Below are 7372 nucleotides of genomic sequence, written 5' to 3' on the forward strand. Positions count from 1 at the left end.
TCAGGAAAACCTGCGTGACAAGCTCCTGCAGGAGAATCAACAGCGCACCATCTTCCCCACCAGTTTTGCTTTTATGCTATTATGACAATCCTCAGGTGGGCTTTCCACGCTCAGAACCAGGCTGACTCAGTGCAGCTGACCACTAGCTAATCCACCACAGTTCCCTCCCTCCCTTAACACCTGAATGTCTTCTCACAGCTGCCACTCGGCAACACTCCTACCAAGCCCTGAGAGAGCTCCTTATCCAGGGACCAGCGGCTCTCACACACACTCTTTTCTCTGAATTGTCTTTATCACAGCGCTGTCACCTGATCAGCCCTGAGAGTTTGAGAGGCTCGATGTGAAAATACAGACAGTGCCCCACGCAGCATGTTTCTATCTGACAAATACACACTAATAAGAACACAGAGACCCTGGGTCAGATGTTGCATTTGCAGCCTTCTCCCAGTTGTTACTTGGAGCATGGTGGCACAGAGAGAAGGTTGTCCTGTCTTCGCAAGCTATTATCACAATCCCCAGCCGTATTCCTCAACCCAGGTTTAGTACAACCAGTGTGCTCAAACCAGCTCATACTGTCTTCCCCTCTACTTACTTATATGTAGGCAGTAAGTAGTACCATGCTGCTTATGATATAATGTAACTGAGAATTTATTTATGGATTCTGAAGCCTATGAGAGTAGTGCTTGGATGCCTACAATAGTCCACAGGCCCTCTGGGATAAGGACATGTGTTTTTTGAACCTGCTAAGTTCTAGGTAACATTTATATGCAGTAAAGATAACTAAGGCAAAAAGGGACTGTGTGTTAATTTGTTCATTTAGCACTTAGTATAAACATAAATATTTTCGGAAGACATGAATGAATTCGTTGAATATCTGTTGGGTATGCAATAAAAATAAAGACTTACTTTAAGTGTTCAATGTGAGAGACAAAATTCCTATGAAATCAAGAAGTACAGAGATCAACTGTGAGCTACTGCTAGGAACAGGTGGCACAATACAGCTGCTGCATTGTCCAGGAGGGGACAAAGATTGCAGTGAATGAGGTATTTATTTATAGAAAAGGAATAAGTTTGGACATCTCACCTGCTATTGTAACCCATTCCTCCTATTAGCAAGGGAGATGTGGAGAAAAAGAGAAAGAAAAATGAACTGAATACCATGTAGACAGTGGGCTATAGTTCCAGGGAGCTCACCCTGGGTATCTTCCTCTATTGAAACCAGGAAGAATGAATGCCCTAATAGGCCCCTGGGGCTTCATGTGAGTGGCAGCATTGGCTTCGTGTGGTAGTGCCTTGGTATCTGTTCATCAGGAACATTTTGGTATTGATATTTGAGAACAGTTTGAGAGCCTTCAAGTTAAAAGATGTGAGCTTAGAAATTAGGGCGTTGTTTCCTTCAAGAGGTCAGGATGCTGAACAAACCTAATTGCGCTATAAAGTATTTATTTTGATGATTAAGAATTTCTAGAAGATTTGACCTGTGTGCCTTATGTTCTTTATCTTTGACTTTGTTTCTAATATGAGGCATTTTCAAGCAATCATAAGGAAATGTCTTGATTTTACAGCTCAAATTTTGTACAGATCACTCACAGTATAAGAGGTCTGGTTGAATCCTTTGCAGTGGCAGCTGGGTCAAAACTCTGAACTCTGAAGTCTGTGTCCTTGTGGGGAAGAAAAATGGAAATACACTTTAGTCAATAACAACACAGAGAAAGAGAAGCCCATTGCTTCCTAATGGAGTGCTTGCCTTTTGTAAAGATGTCTGAAAATAACCTCCTGGGCGTTGACTCCCATTTTAAGTTCAAACATGATGCTCTTGGTATAAATTACAAGGCTTTATTGTGTCATTTTTATGAAGGAGAATGATACATACTATGCTTTAAATTATAGTAATGACTTGCTTATTCAAAGGTGGAATTTCTGACAATCTCTACCCTTGGGAGACTAGTTCAAACTTACAAATTAGAAAAAACATCCTTCAAGGCTGATATAGTGATTGCAAAGGCTTGCACCTGAGCTCCTAGGGCCATGGTTTTATTGACTTTTTTTTAACCCAATTTTTAGCATTTTTGGTTCTCTGGTTTTCCAGCTCATAGAAGGCAAGAAACTAAAAACTGCAAATGTAACAGAGAAGAAATTGTTGGAGGGGACTGAACTAGCAGCAGTGACCACAGGCTGACATGCAAGGCAGATGAAAGGAAACTAAAAGGCCAGTAGAGAATGCTCTGCTGCCCAGAAAATGCACACATGTTCAGAATCTTCTGTTGAAGAAATAGTCATGTATAGAAGCATATACTTTGATATGAAATTGGACTTTTCCAATTCCTTCTACCTGTTAGTTTCTTATCAACTGGTGACAGTTACATACATTGCTCTTCTATGCAGGGTAGAGATGGTAAAGAAAGAAAAAAGGTCAGATTCTTGGCTTTGAGTTCTTGTGCAAACTTTTATGTATCTACAGTAGAGATAAAGGCCATTAAAGCTACAGCTTCCCATTGAAAGAGCTAGAGATTCAGGTCTGGAAAAATAGGTTGCCTAAATTCCAAGAGCTTATACTTAAAGAACAAGGCCTGAAGTTTGGAAGATTTATGGTCTAGTATTTGGATAAGAACCCCAAGAATGGAAAGGGTGCCTCATGAGGTCAATGCCAGTGCCATTTCCCTGGTCAGAGAGGATAAGAGAATTGGAGGAGGCCATGACTTTAGATACTACCGAGGTCCCTGAGAGCAGTCCAACCTCTACCACCAACCTTGGTGTGTTGGTGGGAGGAGTAGAGTTTAAAATCTCAGATAAATTTAAGTAATCTGAGAGCAGTGCCTTTTGCCCCAGTGTGTGAAGTAGGAATTCTGTGAGACTCTTGGGAAAACCATGCATCCAATAGGATACAGAATGATAACATAGATTAGAGGGTTTTCCTGGACTCTAGTTTTTCAGGGTTCTGTAGCGTAAGGATCCATCAGAAATGTTTCTGTGACCACCCCCACCTCCACCCCATCTCTGAAGTACTCCCTAGAAGTGGCTGAGATGAACCTGCAGAGCCAACATAGTCTTCACATTGGGGGACAATGTACATGGTCCTGGCTGCCTCAGGCTTGGGCCAGAACCCTAAAGACAATGCTAGAAAATGCAGTAAGGTAAGGCTGGCAGGTGGTGGATATGGATATTAGCTTTGTAGAATTATTCCACAATGTAGACACACATCACTGTGTCACATGGTATTTCATGAATATATGCCTTTATTACTGCCAAGTAGAAAAATTTTAAACAAGAAAGAGTCACAGCATGTGCTTCTCTGCTGCACTCTCCTCTGGAGCCAACAGGCACCCAGTGAGGAGGGAAAGGAAGAATGTGTCAGGAGCAATCCCTAGAAGGAGTTATAGTTAGCTTGAACTGGCCACAATAAGGAACCAGTGGTTCATCATGTAAGGTGCATGTAGCTACAGAGGAACAAGGTGCATTATAATTATTGCATGTTTCAAGTACATAGTAAAAATGTGGACACTGTTTCATTAAAAATGGATAAAATGAAAAAAAAATAGGGTGACACATAAAAAGGAGCTAAAATTCAGTTGTAAGGACCTAATTTCGTTGACCATCTTATCTGCTCACAATGTCACTGATAGCACAAAACCAAGCCTTTCCTGTGTGACATAAAAATGTCACTTGCCTTCTTATAACAGCCTATTTCCCCCTTTTTGGTGGCAAAACCCAAATGCTATTCATCTTAAAGATATCTGCATTCAGTGACAAGAAAACTCCAGACCACAGGTGGTTAAAAGCACCAGCAGCACAATTACGTGGACTACTTGAATGTCAAAGAACAAGGTCTGAAGTTTGGAAGTTTTATCATCTAGTATTTAGACAAGAAACCCCAGAAATGGAAAGCGTGCCTGATGAGGTCAATGCCAGTGCCATTTTCCTGGTCAGAGAGGATAAGAGAATTGGAAGAGGCCATGACTTTAGATACTACCGAGGTCCCTGAGAGCAGTCCAACCCCTACTACTAACCTTGGTGTCTTGGTGGGAAGAGTAGTTTGAAACCTCAGATAAATTGAAGTGATCTGAGAGCAGTGCCTTTTGGCCCAGTGTGTGGAGTAGGAATGCTGTAAGACTCCTAAGAACACCGTGACCTAGAAAGGAGGAAAGTTGTCACCCATTTTTGTCCAGTGTTGCAAAGATATGCATCTCAGGTATCAGTTCCCCACGCATGCATTCCCGCAGGGGAATGCATTTTCTTAGCCACTCGTGGTCCACTCAGTCCTCTCCTGCTCAGCAGCAGTTTTCATACATGATTAACACTCAGATAGCATTTCCCACATTAACTTTGTGATGTCTGATAGGGAGGACAGAGACAGATACTGCCTTGCCTAAATGTGTGCACATAATCCATAATGAATAACTGCAGCTCCTCAGTGACCACGACGGGGCATCACAAGGAAAGTGAAGGTGCTGAGTTCCGAAGAGTAATATTTTACTATCTAGCTTAGCACACAATTTAAAACACTAGCAAAGATCTTCCTCCTTTGGCCCAGCACAGGTGTCTTATTACTATACCCTTTGTGATTCACTTTCAAAGAGACTTAGGTCATAGCTGTCCTGGATATCCTCTTCTCATGGGGTTTTAGTGTAGGTTACACAAAACGCTGTCTTTGGAGAGTTTCTCCACTTGTGTCCTGGTATGGAATATAAGGGCTGCTCAGCTATCATCATGACCTTCTGTGATCTATATGTGCCAACAGAGCCATACAAGGAGCGAGTTTTGGGATCAAGTTTCTCTAATAGCTTCTGTCAGGGTTTAAGTGAATGTGTTTAAAACCTGCAGTACTGCTGGTATTTCCCCAAAGATGGAAGATTAATCAACTTCAAAAATCTAATCTTAGATGGACACAACTTTATCTTCTAAAATAGAACTAAAGAATACTGCAATTAATTTCTTGAGTCTTTTATTTTTTTAACTTTTCTCCATCCAAGCCATTGGTACTGAGTGCTTAGTGGGCAGTTGGATGTGCCTGTACTTTTATTAAATATTAGCCATGATATTTCCTGCGGGTAGATTTTAAAGTTATGAGAAAGTAATAGCATTGCCTTTGCTGACTCATGTGTTCTTTCATACATCTTGAACACACATAGGGAGAGCTTTATGCATTACTGTGTGTTCAAAGTTGAACTCTTCCCTGAGGAACTATTTTGCAAATGACCAAACTTCTAATATAATATCAACTTTGCCAGTTCTTTGCAATATTTGTAATGGAGTCCAATGTGAACTAATGCAGGAATAACCTATTATGTTATGTTACTAGCTATTGACAAAGACAGTAATGTTTTGTGTTGGTATTGCATGAGGAATGATTTAACCCTGACTTGTCCCCAACGTTTAGTAATCTATGTTGTGACAACAGTGCATCTTATGAAAGGTTATATGAGGTGTTTACCTTGCTTGAGGCCACTGTGAATCTTGTAGAATTTTAGACTGATCTATTAGTGCTAACACTTGTCATCTCATAGTTCCAGCAGGTTCACAGGTGATAGTGACTTCCTATGGGCCACACTTTAGATTCAAGGCTGAAAACAGTCTCTGTGGTGGGAGAATTGAGAATGCTGTAAGTGTTATGTTTATTTATAAGCATTACTCTTGCCTTATGTATGACAGCACAGGCGTCATCTTTATTCTCTGAACCTCTCTCTATGAAGTTGCCATAACCTCTAGCCCATGGTCAAAGCTGCAGTAAGTAATGGAAATAGTCACAACTTCAGTTATTACTAGTGTAGTAATTTAGTGGTATCCTTGTAAACTCTTTACATCTGCATAGAAATCTTTGGGTAGATTTGGCTTAACTTAGGATAAGTTGCTTCAAATTTCTTTTTTATATTCAATTGATCTGTTCATTGACATCCATACTACTAAAATATATCAATTAGTAAGCAATTGAAAGTGAAATTTTCAACCTCTCAGTAGCATAAGAGGGAAAATAATGAAAAATTTAGCTTATCAAATCCCTGTTGACTGAATTCTTTATATCAAACTCCATAGGTACTAAGTCTGCAAAGATAAATGAAAAATGGAATTATGGTTGAATTGATTTAGCTCTGTGAATCCACATTGCTTATATGAATAAATTATATACATATTATATATATACTCAATTCTATTTTTCATTTTATATTATTTTGTGTTTCTGTTTATATTTATTGATCTATATTAATTTTTACAAAATTTAGGTTTCCCTGTGGTATTGTCATTATCTAATTCTTAGCAAAACTGACATTTGGTAATAGCTTTTATCTGATGTTATTATAACAATAGCTGTAGAATGTAATTTCTAAAAAAAATATGGTTAGTAGGGCCGGGGAGATAGCTCAGTGGAATAAGTGCTTGCCTGGCAAGCACAAGGTCCTGAGTTCAATCCCCGGTACTGAAAAAAAAATATGTATATATAGTTAGTCCTCAATCCTATGAAGTGATTCCTCATGGTAAAATGAGATAACTGTTTTCTCTAAAAGAAGATTTAATAAGCTTTTTGCCACTTAATGATCTAGCACATGTACATGTGTTTGCCTATATACTGATGTGCATACTAAGGGAATAGTAGAAGGCCACAGCTATAAGTGGAGCCCAACACGCCATGGTGGAGATGAAGGAGATGAAGACTGTATGGAGCTTGAGACTACTGGTCCTTCGTTAGATATTTGGTAAGCATGCCAGTATTTTCTACGATGATGATAGTCTTGATGGCTGCTTTAAAGAAGAAATATCCTGACTGTGTGATAATTGACATTTTCTTTTCAAAGAAAGTGTTTCTGAGCTGGTTTCAATCTCAGTAAAATGTCAACATAGTTCCCACAGGCAAGTCCCTGCTGGATGCTTCTATGCACAGGAGAAGACATAGATTCTCTCCCCCACAACAGTGAAAGCTATAGTGAAAAAAAAAGATTTTAAAATAAAGTGGAACAAAGAAAAGGATTTAACAATGTACTATAAAATTCTACAGAGATAGTGAGAGCTGTGCCTGGGATTAGGACTGTTGATGTGGTTAATCATTTAGAATTTAATGGGAAGGTTAGACAATGGGAGACAGGAACATGCTAAGATCTTGAACTAGGATGGTGGAGAGCAAAAAAGAGGGGAAAAAAGAGAAACATACTGTAGAGGGAGCATCTGAGGAGGGAGAATATGCTAGAATTTGCAGAATGTGAGGATAAAAGAGGCTATGACACCTACGTTCAAGCCACAGCAGAGGTTTGCTCATGAGAGTTGTTTTGTTGGTTCTCCATCATATTAAGAAGAAGCCAAGGGACCGGGGAGATGGATCAGTAGAATAAGCGCTTCCTTGGCAAGCACAAGGGTCTGAGTTCAATCCCTGGTTCTGCAAAAA

At 39.7% G+C, this 7372-nt stretch overlaps 1 pseudogene; it reads left to right on the forward strand.

Moving 5' to 3' along the window:
- The first annotated feature begins 3065 nt into the window (after nt 1–3065).
- Nucleotides 3066–7372, forward strand: part of LOC101576800 — a 44173-nt pseudogene continuing 39866 nt past the window's right edge.

Source organism: Octodon degus, unplaced genomic scaffold (assembly GCF_000260255.1).
Source record: "Octodon degus isolate 3935 unplaced genomic scaffold, OctDeg1.0 scaffold00102, whole genome shotgun sequence".
NCBI classification, from domain to species: domain Eukaryota; kingdom Metazoa; phylum Chordata; class Mammalia; order Rodentia; family Octodontidae; genus Octodon; species Octodon degus.